Source organism: Neolamprologus multifasciatus, chromosome 13, assembly GCF_963576455.1.
Source record: "Neolamprologus multifasciatus chromosome 13, fNeoMul1.2, whole genome shotgun sequence".
In the NCBI taxonomy this organism is placed as follows: Eukaryota; Metazoa; Chordata; class Actinopteri; order Cichliformes; family Cichlidae; genus Neolamprologus; species Neolamprologus multifasciatus.
In genome coordinates this window covers 33197791-33214366 of record NC_140451.1, presented here as the reverse complement: position 1 = coordinate 33214366, position 16576 = coordinate 33197791, and the positions used below count along the sequence as shown (strand labels likewise).

At 42.8% G+C, this 16576-nt stretch overlaps 1 long non-coding RNA gene across 7 annotated transcripts in view; it reads right to left on the bottom strand.

The window, feature by feature from the left end:
- LOC146505870 (uncharacterized) overlaps positions 1–16576 on the bottom strand; it is a 64125-nt gene that overhangs the window by 12792 nt on the left and 34757 nt on the right. For 5 of the 7 annotated variants that reach the window (XR_014877534.1, XR_014877535.1, XR_014877539.1 and 2 more), the window contains exon 2: positions 6455–16556. This is a non-coding gene — a long non-coding RNA (uncharacterized LOC146505870). The remainder of the gene's footprint in view (positions 1–6454; positions 16557–16576) is intronic. The other 2 variants (XR_014877537.1, XR_014877533.1) reach the window with 2 other exon arrangements.

Sequence of the window (16576 nt, the reverse complement as noted above, 5' to 3'; positions counted from 1 at the left end):
ACGAAGGAACGGTGAAACCGAGACTAATGTGGGGGGGGGGGGGGGGGGGGGAATCACGAGCTCGCCCTCAGTGCCCTTCGGCCTCCTCGGGCTCGTAACGGCTAACACTGTAAACATTGTGTGTATTTGTACTTTAATAAGATCGATAGTTCCTTTGCACCGAACGGGACTGTGTATGACTTCATTGTGTTCTTTCAAAATAAAGGTTCTGATAAAGACTAAAGGATTAATGAAGCCGTGGTAAATATATCAGAGGACAGATGCTCCACCTGAGGCGGGAATACCAGTGAGTACAAACCTCTGCTCAGTGAACGGATGCCTTTATAGAAATGTGTTCTTAGGGAATGTGGGTGCACTGTGATTGGTCCACCTGCAAGTCCGTCAGCTGTTTTGAACACATGATTGAGCCCCTCTTCTGTGGAACCAGCTTCCAGTTTGGATTCAGGAGACAGACACTATCTCTACTTTCAAGATTAGGCTTCAAACTTTCCTTTTTGCTAAAGCATATAGTTAGGGCTGGACCAGGTGACCCTGAATCCTCCCTTAGTTATGCTGCAATAGATGTAGGCTGCCGGGGGATTCCCATGATGCATTGAGTTTTTCCTTTCCAGTCACCTTTCTCACTCACTATGTATTAACAGACCTCTCTGTATTGAATCATATCTGTTATTAATCTCTGTCTCTCTTCCACAGCATGTCTTTATCCTGTCTTCCTTCTCTCACCCCAACCGGTCACAGCAGATGGCCCCGCCCCTCCCTGAGCCTGGTTCTGCTGGAGGTTTCTTCCTGTTAAAAGGGAGTTTTTCCTTCCCACTGTCGCCAAAGTGCTGCTCATAGGGGGTCATATGATTGTTGGGTTTTTCTCTGTATCTATGAAGCGCCTTGAGGCGACTTTTGTTGTGATTTGGCGCTATATAAATAACATTGAATTGAATTGAATTGAATTGAATGAGTGCAGGAAAGCATCAAAAACAGTAGTAAAAAATCAGAGACAGCTGCGATTGTCATCCAAATGACAGCGAGGCGACAGACGGTGCCGACGTCCAATGGTCACAAGAACCATAAAAAGTTCCTGTGAGGAAGAAACGAGTACGAGGAAATAAAAAAGGCCACAACGAGGAAGCTTCACAGCGGAAACGCCAGAGGAAGCTTTGAGGTTTTATTCGTTTAAGTGATTGAAGTAAAAGCACCGCCTTCCTCCACCTAAACACCCTGACGGAGCGGCAGGTGTCCAGACCTGAACCTCGACCTGTGGGGCTTTGCAGGGCCACCATCCACCCCGAGCACCTCCCACTCACTCGTCCACACAGCTCAAACGTGACGTCTTTATTTTAACCGTATTTATTCCCACAACCAAGCGTTTCACTGGTGTGTTTGAGATCAGCGGCGTGTTTACCTGACGGATCATCTTTGGACGTGTTTTCACTGGTGACATGATTCACTTCCTACATTTTTATCTCTGCACAAACAAACATGGCTGACTCGAGCTACAGATCACGTGACCCTGAGCCGAGGGCTTCCTCACTCCTTCATCCTGCTTCGTCTTCATCGGCCTTTCTTGTCCTTTATAATCATGTTTTTATCATTTCTGTTGTTTTTCACGTGTTATTTGTTCTGTTTTTGTAACTTTGTGGCTTTTATGAACATTCAGTTCAGTATTTCCATGTCTGTCAAAGAAAACTTGTATAAATAAAGTTATTATTTGCTGCTGTTGTTGATTTGAGGAGAAAAGGGAAAGGAACAGGAAGTGATGGGACAGCGAAGCAGAGCTGTAGGAAAGAAGGAGGCGAGAACACGAGGAGTGAACGGAGGAGACGAGGAGGAGGAGGTGAGGCAGGTGGGTAAGCCAGGGTCAACTAAGGCCTCTGTGCTGGAAGAGGGCGTGGCCAGCTTGACATTCCTCTGCACCCTCCTCTGCCTCCGCCCCCGGAAACCAGCGTGTAGACCAATGAGATCCTCCGGTAGCCACCGTGCCTTCCTTCACTCGTCTTCCTCCTCTTCTTCGTCCCCTTTTTGTTCTTCTTCTGAGTATTTGCGTTCAGGCCCGTTGCGTGACCACTAATCACCTCAGAGGTCGAAGCGGCTCGAGCAGCTGGGCGCCATCCGCCGCCGCCGCAGCTGATCAGCTCAGCTCGGCTTGTGGTTAATAATGTTGGGGCAACGGCGAGATGTTTTGCTCCGTAAGGAGGCTTCCCGCTGCCGCTGAGGGGCGGCGCCGTCTGAGAGGTCAAAGGTCACAGGTGCTGCGGCAGTAAACACGACTTCCTGTGAATGTTTGAGGAGAAGCTCGTGAAAAATTTCATTTTATATCCTCAGATTCACTTTAAACTGTGTGCTGGGATGTTGGCACGTGCAGGCTTCCATACATGGAAACACACACACACACACACTCCTGATTTTACATCCGAGGACGCACAACAAACGTTAACGCAGTTTTTTACCTGAAATATTCATCAGCCACGACTGAACACACATCCTGTGTCTAACACTGTGTTTTACACATAAACACATTTATCGGCACTTCTGGGTTTGCAAACCTTAAACAAGCACAGCTGCATTAAAAACCACTTCCATACATTTACTAAATACTGGTTTTAAACCAGTGGTCTAACTGGGTCACTGTGCATTCATAACATAACACTAACGTATCATTGATTATTAATGAGCTCGTGAAATGAATGGAAAGCCTCCATCCAGCCTGCATTCGCTTTAAATTCATATAAAATTATCATCATTTTTAAATTAGCAACTAAAACCTATAAAAGTGGTGCAGATTTATTTTTATTTAATTTAGTTTAATGTATCATTCTGCGAGTTTGGTTCTGATTTTTTGTGGTTTTTGGCTGATTTTTTAAAATAATTCTAAAATGTGCTTAGAAATATAATTGACTTTTAATTAAATTAAAGTGAAAACAATTATTGGACTTTATATTCACATATTTTTAGTCATTTATGTAAAAAAAACATGAAATAATAAAATGAAAAATCTTTAAAGTTATCTTAAAAACAAAAATAAGATTTCTTGTGTTTATTTTGGTGAAACAGGAAGTCCTTTTCTTTTACAATATGAATATTAATGCAAGTTACAGACTGGTCAGATTTTAATTTAGCTTATAGAGCTTTTTTGTTTTGTTTTTAGTTTTAATGTTATCCTGACACAACATATAATAATGTAATAATGATGCTTTGTAAACGGGCGTTCCTGCGTCAGCAGCGGCGTCTCAGCGTGATGACAGGAGAGCTTTTCTGTGAACAGCACGAATCTGCAGTTTGGTCTTTTATTTAAAAAAAAGAAACAAATAAGCAGTAACATTAAGAATAAAAGCCGCACAGGTCTGCGGAAAACGCGCAGAGCGTTTGAGTGTTTTGCGTTGTTCTCGGTTTGAGAATCTTTTTTGAGTCTTTGACTCTTCACTTTCTTTTCCTTTATTTCCTGGTTTTTTTTTGCAGATTATTACCGTTTTCCCCTCTAATGCAGAATTTTCTGAGCTTTTATTTTTTCCGTTTGAGTCTCGAGCGGCTTCTTTGTCTTCGGAATTAAAATTAAACGTGTTTCAACTTTTTTTTCTCTCCTCGTACCAACAAGGAAATAAATGAATCTGTTTCCTTTAAGAGTGTGAGAAGCAGCTGCCGAGGCTGAAGTCTCAGTTTGGAAGCTGCAGCCGCGACACGGAGATCAGGCTGTTTGTTAAACGTCTGGAAGACAAATAAAAGTTCAAGTCTGAGACTTTTTAAAAAAGTAAACCGGAACTTTATCCGTCAGAGGAGACAGAAACGCAAAAACAGTGACGGTAAAAAGTCCGCAAACGGCACAGATAGATATATATTTTTTAATTATTTAGTATTATTTAGTTATTATCGGAAAAAAACGTGTTTTTAATCTAAAAAAAAAAAAAGATTTTGATTTGATTTGTTCCGTAAAATAAAAAAGAAGCAGAAAAGCGTCACCGTCAGGTCACCAAAGCGGAAACTTTGATGGTTTTCCTGCAGTGAGCAGCGCTGAAATCAGCCAAATATTCATGATTTTCACTTTAAAATAATAATAATAAAAATCCACCATAAACTGTCAGAAGGACAATTATGCAGATGCAATTATTTATTAGCTGATGGAATAATACATTAAGATATTGTAGCTTCCACGAGACTTTGTCTGTAATAAACACAGTTAAACTTTAATGTGTTTTTTCTGTTAACCAGCAAAATAAATCAGAACTAATAAAGTTTGATGTGAACTTTATGAAAACAGTTTTCAGAGAGTTTATGAAGCTTTAAGCAGGCGAGGTGAGCTTAGCTATGATCACACCCACAAGCACCCAAACTGACCACACTGATCAGTAATCAGATTACAATGACAACCATTATTAGGTGTGTGTGTGTGTGTAGCTGTAATCAGGCTGTAGTTATGATGCTAAAACAGAACATGGACAATGATGAATCTGAACTTTGCTGCTAAAAAACATTTCTGAAAGTTTATTAAACTTTAGATCAACCATCAGAAAGTGTGATAAACATAAACAAGTGATGGAAGCAGCATTTATATTATTCACTTAAAAGAAACAAAAGCATGCTGTGGTATGCTAATAATCTTCTTTTAAAAGTAATTTTAACATGAAATAAATAAAATCAAACACTCTACCACATGTTTATTACTGTTGCTTTACATTTATTGGTGTATTTGTTCAGACAGACAAAGTTTCTCGATTTTTGATCTTTAAAAATGCAAAAAATCTATTTTGTTTGTAAGAAGAAGTAACAATGACAGTAAAGGAGCAAAATGCACAAAAATAAATAAATGAAAACATAATTAAATTACACAACATAGATGGGATTTTATTAAAAGCAGTCCAGACGTGTTTTAATTGTAACATTCGCTCTGGGAAAGCTGACAGACTGAAAGTAAAAGTCAGTTCACCAAAACGCTCTGAAGCAGCACGGACACATGATGGGACTTTTATTTTGTAGGAGGCGTGTGGCTCTTGGCTCCCAGTGGTGTCGGGCATCGTGTCGCCGAGGCTCATTTTAGTGACACTGTGGATGAAAACAACATCCGCCGCGTGCCCGAACTGCGAAGACGTTGCTGGGAATTAGAGGATAATTAGGCAGAAAAAAACGAGCTGACCGGCGGCCGTTTGCTCACATCCCATTTCTTCTCCTCAGCTCAGCGTAATCTGAGAGGACGCCCCGGGCTGCACTTTACAGTTTGAGACGAGTTTAAAGAGGGGAGGAAAAAACCCAAATACAGCGACCTGTTATCCAGCAGGACTCGGCTCAGTGGAAGCAGTGTGTGCAAACATGAGGCCGTTTGCTGCCTGCAGCCATGACACCAATCTGTGACTGTAATCAGCCCACACCAGAGGACTGATCGGTCCCATCCAGCTTCACGCCAACGTAATCTTCCCTAAAAGTGTGTGGACATCCATATGATAGATGTCACTCCGATATTCCAGCTTTAATCTGCGGCTCTGACAGCTCCCACTCTTCTGGCTTCATTCTTCCCACCAGATGTTGACCCTGCAGCGAGGATTTGCCCCCACGGATGAAGGAGTTATCCCTTAAACTAACAAACAGGCCGAGCTTCCAGGTCTGAAGACTGCGTTCTTTTAATGCCCAGCAGGGGGCGACTCCAGAGGATATCCGAGTGCATAGAAGCGGAGGAGAAAACGAGCCTACTTCTCATCTTATTAAAACAGTTTCCTGACGAGTTTATCGTCTCGCTCTCTAGTTTCAGGTCGTACGAAACACAACGTGAAGTTCACTTTGTAAAATATGATCACGTTAGAGTCAACGCGGACAGTAAAACTGGGGCTGATTTAGGGCGGGGCTACCTCCTGACTGAAACGCCCTGAAACTGCAACAGCATCAAAGGTCAAACGAGAGGTCAACGTTTAGCTTAGTTTGTATAGACCTCATGTCGGATCTCTAATCTGCTGACTCAGTGTCACAAATGTCATTTGTCCCTCTGTGGAGGAATTATGTGAAGTACGAGTTAAAAGTTTATTATGGGCAAATTCTGTGAATGTTTGAGAGATTTTTATCCAGCTCGACTGCTCCTTCTGTACATGCATGTTTTATAAAAACACTGAGATCAAATCAAAATGAAGTTAATTCTCCAAAATAACTCCCTGAATAACAACCCAGAGCCATTTCTAGGCGGATGGACTCACTGCTGCCTCTGCTGGACATCAGAGGAACTGCAGGGTCAGGGACTTCCAGCTTTGTACCAGGCAAAGTTGGACTTTATGATTTTTGTTAGTAGCACCACAGATTGGGAAATGTGACTGTGGGCGGTTTCATAACTGATCTGGTGATAAATGTGTTGTCCAACAATATTCACAGTTGAGCATCAGCTTACATCTACTTCAGGTTCCTGTCTCTTAGCCATGAAAGTCTTCATCTTCGAAAAACGTGGTGATGAAAACGAAGATGAAAAAGATAAAAGTAGATTTGTAAATACCTCAGATGTGCATGGTTTGACTGCAGTGGTTCCCTTCAGTTGTGTGGTGCAGATGGAGGAAACAGGATGCAGCTGGCACACAGCATCACGGGGCAGATGGTGGAGGAACACTAAGCAACAGGGCTGATGGGAAATGTGGTCCTTAATCAGAGAGAGGAGGACTCAGAATACAGCAAAGGCTGCTGGCTGTTTACAAACCCACCAACAATAAGATGCATAAAACAATCATGTCGAACGTTTCCAGGTGTAAGCGATGATTAAAAGTCTTTGAAGGATCAAAGCTAACCCTAAGCCGTTTGCTGTCATGGAAACAGCAAATCCCCTCCACCCCACCCCAACCACCATCTTTACTGAGTGCCAGTAACTTGCTATACATTTGCTCCTGACCTGTGCCAAGACAAAGGCTTACAGGTCACTAATGTTAGGCACTGCTGAGGGATAAAGGTCTTTATTAAGCCTCACAGTAGATATTTCAGGCTTAATGGATGAGGGAAGAGTGGAAATACACAAATACCTGCGGCATCGGTCCAAAAAGGGAAGCAGGTGTGACATTACATGTGCTCCCATCCACCTGTTTAAGGCACATTTTAGTCATGATGGAACACATCCTGAATTTCACAATAAGAGTTCAGGTTTTCTCCTTTGTAAATCAGAGATGGATGAAGATGATGGAAAAGTCCTTTAGCAGCAAAAACCCAAATCGGACACTTCCTGTAGCATTTTGAGATTTGCACGATGATAAGAAGGAAATAACTCCAGAGTCGCGCTGTTTTTATGTGTCTGGGATTTGTTGCTTGAACAGCTGTCTTTGGGTCATGAACAGCACCTCAGCTGGGCTTTCACAGCGGTTACTGTCGACAGAGCTGAGCCGTCCGACTTCCCGATACCGAAGCTGTCCGTGAGATCAGCTCGGAGTGCCGGGAAGCTGTTCCTCAGTGAACTGGAGGAAGCTCACTTTGTTTTCGTGACGTCTGATTTTAAATGAAACAGCACTTGTCCTCCAGTTTCCCTTAAAAGGAAGCAAATTAAAACATCAGCATTGTGCTAAAGTGTGCTGATTGGCTGGTTTAGGATTGAGGCCGTGCTCCCTCGATGGCGCTCATTTCCAAACAATAACTGTAGAAGCGTAGTTACAGCGTCAGTCACACAGGTGACTTCCTGTGATCGTTTGCGTGAAGGACGCCGTCCTGTTTGCTGACACGAGCGAGAGCACGTCCAGGCCTGAAACTCAAAGCTCGAAGAATATCTGTGCAAAGACATGGACTACAGAGGGAAAACTGAAAATATGGTGGATGCACGATAAAGAGGGAAAACAGACACGCAGGTAAGGTAAACGAGGAAAAGCAGTTACTGAAAACTCTAAAAACACGAGTTTTTCCAAGAAAAATATGAAATTGCTGGTTGGTCGATTTAATTGTTGGTTGGTTGGTTGGTTGGTTGGATGGATGGATAGATAGATTGACTAAAGGCGGCAGCTCTAAATACATGAATACTAAAGAAACAAATGAAACATGAACGAGAACTAAAAAATCGGGTCAGTAGTGACTGGACTTGACCGGACTGGAGAACATGGACCTACACACAGCAACGTGGAGGAAGCAGCAACAAACAGGGGAAGACTGAGGACTTAAATACGCCGCAGGATAACGAGAGGAACAGGAAACACAGCTGGGAGTAATCAGACATATTGAGACAAAAGGAAGCAAAACTGAACACAGCAGGACGCGAGACTGTCAAAGTAAAACATGACGCATGCACAGAGACACAGACGCTGAGACATGACTGACTGCATATGAAACACAGGGACTGAAAACTAGGAGCTAAAAACAACAAATATAACATGAACAGAAAACCATCACGACAACTAAAACTATGAATAACAATAATCAAGGAATAAACACACAGAAAACACTGGATCACAGCCTCAGTGTCACCAACCTGCAAGTTGCTTTTAAACTAAGGTAAAAATGGGACTAATAGATGTTCTGTTACTTCTGTCCGAGCCGGGGCTCGAACCAGCAACCTTCCGATTACAAGACGAACGCCCAACTCTTGAGCCACGATCGCCCATGTATGCTAGCACCCAGGCTCTGTGTGCTCAGTAAAGTGTGTCTGATTATAAAACCCACACAGATGAAGCTCAGATCAAACTTCTTATAAAAAACTCTCAGACTTTTACGTGTGCACGAGCGTCAGCGGGCCTTCAGGGGTCGCACGCCTGGAAACACCAACAGTAAAAATATCCTTTTGTTTACGGTGAGTCGGTGTAACCGGACCTATCGCTCAGAAGCTCGCCGCATTAGCACAGCTCTGAGGGAACGTCGTATTTTCTGTTTACTCATTAACCTGCAGACTGGCCGCACTCCAGCACACAGGCTCAGAGGTCAGCCAGGTTAGAGCCTCTTGAGGGAAGCTGCCTGATAACAGGAGGCTTTACTGCCCAACTTAATCCTGTGTACCAACATTAAGAGCTGTGTTTGGCCACAGAGTCCACAGCCAACAGCTGCATTAACACTGCATGACTCGAGGGGATGAGTCGTATTTTTGTTCGTTTATGGAGGATGGCGTGATGTTTTGTGCTGGTGGCGTGCGGCAGAAACAGGAAGTCGGCCCGTGTAAACACCTAGAATCTTTTTTTTCTTAAGATGAGCTCTGGGGCAGATTTGGTCACAAATAATTTTTTTTCCCCACCAACTAAATCCTCCAGTGGAAACAGGATTGGAAACATTTGTTTAGCCTAGCTTAGCATAAACCCCAGCAGCGCAGGGAAACGCAGCGATTGATTAAGTCTGATATCTGAGTGAACGTCACACTAATAATGTCCTGATATAACAAACTATTCAAATACCTTCATACTCTGAAGTTTATCTGGTAATTATGTTAAACCACTACTGGTGACAAAACATGCAGTTCCTCTGACGTCCACTGGAGGCTCCAGCAGTGAGTCAGCCCCACAAAGCCCCATATTAGCAGAAATAAACATGTCGGGGCCTTCTGGAGCATTTTAATGACATCATCTGACCAATAATATGGCTGCAGTGACGTCACTGCACTAACAGAACATCCAAGACTCTGAGCCCAGTTTCCTGAGTGAAATATGAGGATTTTATTTGAATGTTACTCGGCACTAATTCTGTTGCTTTAACGCTCTTACACAGTTTATAGATGCAGCTTGTTAGCTAACATACCTAGCATTAGCTCATGATGTGGATCCAAAATGTAGACACAGAAAACAGGTGGGATTTTAAAAAGGCAGGAGTTTAATGAGGCTGAGGGTAATCAGGGAAGTGGAGGCAGCTGAAGACAACGGGAAGGAAACTAAAAGTAACTAGTAAAAGTAACTATCAAAATAAAGCAGGAAGTGAGAAGTCACAGACACACAAATGAACTTAATCTGGTTGTTAAGTGATGACGTGACGAATCCTACTTCCTAAAGTAGTCTGCGTTTAATATGCTTTTGTGTTGTTAACATGTTTAATGTTTTGTATTTTCTTCTATTTATTCTCAGTTTTTAAACCCTTAGGATGTAACTGCAGCCCAGCCCATGCAGCAGTATATGAATGACTAACCTCGTATTGTGGATGGATTATCTCAGTTGTTCTCCTGGCTGAAGTTTGGTCCTTTTACAGCATCCTGCCATGCGATTACATTTGTTCCTGACCACCGAGAACACTCAGGTTAACTTTTATCGAGTGGAAAAACAGTTAGCTTGTTTATATTATGCTAACATAGCTGTGTCGCTAGCGGTCACATAGCACATCATTATATACCAGCTAGCCAAACTTCAGTAACCCTACAAACGTCACTGCTGTTTAGTTTTCTGTCTTCATTGATGTTGGAAGTGATAACAGAGCTGTACGTTTGAATTTGTTTCCAAAACCCCGCAGTCAGGACATGCTATATTGTATTTAGATAGAAGCTAGCGAGCTAACTTCCTGCTAACTTCTAACTCCGTTAAATGTCATAACTTCCGTTATGACTGGATGTTAAACTCAGTTGTTACACCTGGTAGAGCAGAACGCTGATCATTTTATTAAAGATGAAAGACTTTAGACAGTTTTTCAACTCTCAGTAATGCCATAGTGATTGTTTGATATATGGACCTGCAGCGGAGTTTAGGCCCAGACACGACTAGTGACGTCAGACTTAACGACCGGATACAGGAGGATTCAGTGTTGCCAACTTAGCGACTTTGTCCCTATATTTAGTGAGTTTTCAGAGCCCCTTAGCAATTTTTTTTCTGAAAAGCGACCAGCGACAAATCTGGCGACTTTTTCTGGTGTTCTTGGAGACTTATTTATGACGACTTTTTGACGTGAAAGCGCGTATCGCTCTTACTCTCAACAAGCAGTGGTGCTGCCGTGGGCACCTCACCCGTGCCAAAGCGCTCACGGGCGGAGGATAGTCCTCCCCCAGCTGCTATCAGGGCAGAAGATGTTCACACCTGTGCGTCCAAACTGCAAATGAATCGCGCATGAGCGAAGCTGCTGCTCCTGCACTGACTGTAACGCAGTCAGTTCTTCTTTTACTGTTATGCTGTTTTGTGGATCACAAGGTTTAAAACTACTTATAAACACACACACAAAGTAACTCCACCATTTCGGGTCACTTTTGCGGGTCCAAGCCCGGGTAAAGGAGCAGGGTTGGAACAAAAAACAAAAACAAAATAAAACAAAAAAGCCAAAAACAATAATCGCTTTAATTTGTAGTTCTAAATAAACTCTAAATGCATTTAGGAAGTTTTTTACTCGCTTTATGTGTCTTCCACGATGTTATTTCTCTCTCCAACAACGTAGGTTACAATTACATTAGCATAACCAATTATGCAAATTAGGCGATGACATCATTTAGCGACTTCTAGCGACTTGCAGGACAGCCAATAGTGATTTTCCTTACTGAGGAGTTGGCAACACTGGGAGGATTGACATGAGGATGAAACACCGAGGGAAGAACTAAACTCAACCAGGAACTAAGAACGGACTAAAGTCTAATACACGATAAAAGGAGACTACATGATGAATATTAGCAATGATCAAACCAAGAATCAAAATATCTAAATAAACAAAAATGGAAAGTCCAAAAACTCTGGGTCAAACAATCGTGCGTGACACTGAGGGGATTCTCCAAAGTATCAGATAAATATGGCTCATTTTAAACTGTGACTCATGCAAAGCTGCTCTGGATGTGGAAATGAGCAGCTGCCTTCTTCAAAATCCAAAGTACAGCAAAGGAATCTGCTTCATGTTTCTGAAAACAGGGAGAAAAGAATGACGACCGAGCACTGACTTCAGACATCGTCGACTCTGCAGCGTGACGCAGGCAGCAGAGTTTACATGTCAGTGACTGTGACAGCGCCGTTTAGACAACACAAAGGAAACTGCACCATCGACTCTGCTGAAACGCTTTCACCACACAAACCTCCAGTTTAAACCTTGGCAGAGAAGAAAGTGGTGATTAGGATCTCACAGGCATTTCCTCCACAGCCAACCTTATACTTGGCATAAGGGAAAACCCGAGCAGGCCAAATCCCTGGTGTGCTTGATGACATGTGATGTAATTGAGGTAACGACACGGCGTGGGAAGCGTGAGGAGGTCTTTGTGGGTCTGTATGAGAGCGGGAGGGGACATGGACGAGAAGAACAAGGAGAAGAGGAGGAGGAGGAGAAAAGGGGGTCCTGCTGGCAGGCTACCTCGACCTCTCCTCGGGGGTGGGGTGAAGAGGTTAAACAAACAGGTCATCGGTCCTCGTCCGCAGGCGTCAGCGGGCATCCCAACTGCCACTCGGCGGCCTGTTGTTGTAGGAGCCGGGGAGGGAGTGACGTGACCTCCTTTGCCCCGTTCCTCCCTCCATCAGCACCACATGAGCATGGAGCAAACGTTTCAGCGCGGTGGGCGGGGCCCGTTCTGCCACCTCAGATGGTTACTGTTGTTCTTTTAGTCGGAACATTTCCAGGAAACTTGAAACACAAGATGTTTTTAAAAATGACCAATTAAATCAGTATCGATGACCTCAGAGGAGCGTCTCACCCAGCACAGCAGCAGTACTAACAGTTGTAGTGTTTGTAAGCAGCAGGTCACAGACGTTTGAGCGTCTGCGCCGTAAATCGAAGCATAATAAATGATTTATAAAGCAGCGGATATACAAACAAACACGTCACCAAAACCTTCGTCCTGCTGCTTTGTGAGCAGCTAAACTCTGTTGTGTTGTTATTTGTTTGTATCTGTTTTTATTTTAATTACCAGTGTTGGTCAAGTTACTTGAAAAAAGTAATCAGTAACTAATTACTGATTACTTTCCCCAAAAAGTAACAGAGTGAGCTTCATCCAGACTGATCAGCACCTCCAGGAGGAGTTGGGGAACAGTCACTGTGATCGTTATCGATGATTTCAGGTTAACCGGCGAGCAGTGTTGGTCAAGTTACTTGAAAAAAGTAATCAGTAACTAGTTACTGATTACTTCCCCAAAAAGTAATCCCGTTACTTTACTGATTACTTATTTTCAAAAGTAATTAATTACTTAGTTACTTAGTTACTTTTTAAAAACACGATTTACAACCTGAATAGGTGATAAAGTGATAGATCTTTCAGCCCAATTCTACTTTTTCTACATAATCATCATACAAAATGTAATCAAATGGAAAAGTCTCTTTTTAAAACTTGTTTTATTAGTTTTAATCTTTTAACTTTATGCATCAAGCAAAAATTTAATTATCTGCAACATTCTCTGACTGGAAGAAATTAGTTTAACATTTAAACCTATTTTCTGCACATTCCAGCACATAAAATAAAATATTTTGTGTGTTTACACTCAGTCTTTCAAATAGATGCAAGTAAAACACAGCAGAAAATAAATAAAGTCAAAGACTAGCGGTCCTGTTGCTCTATTTTCACCTGTAAAGCAGGAGTGGGGTAGGCGGAGGGTTACCCTGGTGCAGGTGTGCAGCGGTCAGTGGAAGAATCCGCGAGTTTCTCTGTGAGTTTCCCATTACGTCGTAGCTACTCGGTGCTTGCTCGGAAGTTTAGGGGTTTTTTTCGCTGTAAAAAGAAGTTTTCTTCCCACGCACAACGGACACTAATGTTTTTGTCACTTTTTATGGAATCAAACTCAAAGTAAGGTCAGTACTTCCACGCTTTAAACGCTGCACGCTCATACTCTCTCTGCACTCGATATATGATCCATTGTTGATCTGCACACAGCTGTTGTCACGAACGTCGCACTCGCTTACGTCACTGTCATGAGACATTCTCGCTAAAAAATCACGGTTTTAGTAACGCAGTAACGCAGCGTTCCTACGGGAAAGTAACGGTAATCTAATTACTGTTTTTGCAATAGTAATCCCTTAATTTACTCGTTACTTGAAAAAAGTAATCGGATTACAGTGTCATCTCTGGTAATTACAAACCCATAAACATTTTATTGATAAAGTTAAAGGCTGAAGAATCAATAACTCACTTTAAATATTGTTTGACATTTTAAACAAAGCACATGTTTTAATATTTTAATGAAGGAAGAACTTTAGATATGCAACAATCAATAAATGTATTTATTTATAGTTACTTTGTTATTTTAATTGAAGCACTTTGATGAACTTTTGCTACATTAATGATGAATTTTACATATCGAAGATTTCACACGACATTCTCTAATGACATGATGATGTCACCCAAACTTCATCCTGTTATCCCTACAGTGTCGGCGTCTGCTCCGATGTGCTGTTTTTATAGCGGCTTATTTTGATTTATCGATAATCAGCTGGACCGTTCCACACATCGAGCTCCACACAGTGTCACGGTCCCTGGGTGGGTTTGTGATTCTGTTTTGACACTTTGTATTACTTCGTGTTAGTTACAGTTACTTTCTATTAGTTTCCTGTTGTGTTTTGTGTCCTTTGGTGTCTCCTGTGTCACGTTTCTCCTGTTTCCTTGCTCAGTTTTACTTCCTGTTGTATTTTGATCTTGTTTAACTTCCCACTGTTTGGAAAAGTTGTCTCCGTATAGCTTTTGTATATATTGTCTCAGTCCTCCTTTGTCCTTTGCCGTGTTGTCTCTCTAAGCTGTGTTCCCTCACTCTGATTTCCCAGTTTCCTAGTATTCCTACAGTTCTCAGATTTAACTCCATGTCTCGCTCCTTGGACTTTTTCCTCCTGATTAGCGTTAACGATCGTTTGATTGTTTGTGCGGTTGGGTCTGTAAGGTGCTCCCACACATCTCAATGTGACAGCGAAATGCTGCTGCTTCTCTGGGCCTGAGCGGAAAACTGTCCTGTGATTTGACCAGTCAAAGAGTTGTTTTGATACTATCAGACAGAAACCGGGAAAAGCTCTGTTGTCCTGTAAGAGTAAAGACATTCAGGGTCTGAACTCCTGGCAGCATGATTGATTCTGTTTTTTGATTTTGTGGTTTTTGTGATAAAGCCCACAGATCACAAACACTCGTGTCCCCTCTGAAGTCAGCGCACCACCATAAAAAGAGACTTTCTATGCTCGTGACTCAGGCAAAGCCTGTGTGACAGCAGTTAACCAACACATCGGCTCTTTAATAATATAATATTGTGTAAGTGAATCGAAGCATTGCAGGTCTGACTTTTCCGGTGCTACCCACATGGATTATTTCACCTCCCAGTTCAGGTTTTTCTTCTTCTATGACCTGAAAACGAGGTGCGCCAACATCGCCGCAGCAGAGGTTGAAAGCAGGATTGCAGAGCGTGTGAAATGTGAGCTGGAAGCAGAGTTTTTAAATGCACGTCGGCGCTACGCTACACTGACCGGACCAACTTTGCTAATGGTCTCTCTGGCTTCTGGCCAATGCTGTTCCCCCCAGTCGTCTCCTACTTTTCCCACTTTGCTCTTTCGTTTCGTTACTCTCCAGTGCGAGGCGTTCAGCCTGACCTCTGCCACCTCTCCTTTCATTCCTCCTTTTCCCGTCTTTCTGTCAACTTCATCTACCCGCCTTTTTTTGGTCGTTTTCTGAGCACTGCATTAAGTTTGACCTTTTGTCTCTTTTCTCATGTCCATCAGGTTCCTCTCTGTGTTCTTTCTCTGTCCATGTCTTCCTTTGTGTAATTGGGTCTGTTCGTCTCTATGCTGCCTGAATGGAGGAGAGGTTCAACTCCTCCTGGATTAGGGACCCCTGTGAAGGCATGAAAGACAGAGGAGAGGACACGCTGATGCTGACATTCCTGGGTTTGTCCTTTGGCTCATCTGAAGCCTCAGAAGATTTACTAAAAGTCACAAAATCATTTCTTAAAATGTCAAGAACCAACCCGGAGAGATGGGAACAACCCAAAGCCCGGATTCAGACTTCAACTTGAAAGATGGAGTAAAATGTTCTGAGTTAGATCACAGCGTTCATTGTTTTCCTTTGTTCCACTTAGTGCTGAGGGTTCAGCTCAGTGGTTTCAGTAGTAAATCTGACCTCTGAGATGAAGGCCTCGCTGTCCTCGTCCAGCCGTCATGATAACTGTCAGGAATTTGTCCCGGGCGGGGCGGCGGTCACGCCTGGTCAAACCTCTTTGCTGGTCTTTCTCCTTCCTGTCACCGGGCTCACTGAGCCGTCTCACCAACGCGAGCTGTTAAAGGCAGAAAATCAGCCCGAATTAAGATTTACTCCTCCAGCATCAGTTGTCAGGAGGTCAAACTGCAGATATGATGCTAATAAGCTTAGCTTTTTCATTAAATGCAGATCAAATAAAATTTAGTTTGACACTCACTCATGCAGAGATCATACTGCAGGGCTGGGGCCCACTGAAGTACAAAGAAGGCCTCTGGCTTGAACATGTGTGCTTCTATCAGGACGATTTGGTAAAAGACCCGAACATCATCTCTGCAAACATCACCTGCACAAAGTTTCCAGTCTCAGCAGACTCGGCTGCCGGACTCTCTCAGGAAGAGACACAACAAGCAACTCTTATCGCTCGATAAAGTCGTGGTAGCAAATATAAGTCTGAATAAAGCCAAACAGTAAGACGCTCATTTGAATCCAGAACTAGTTTAGAGATACTGAATGTGCAGTTTGGCCAAAAACCTGCAGGTCCTCTGATGTCCACGTGAGACTGGCTCCAGCAGTGACTCAGCTCCCACAGACTCTTTGGTAAAATGCACAACTTTACAGCAAACATACACA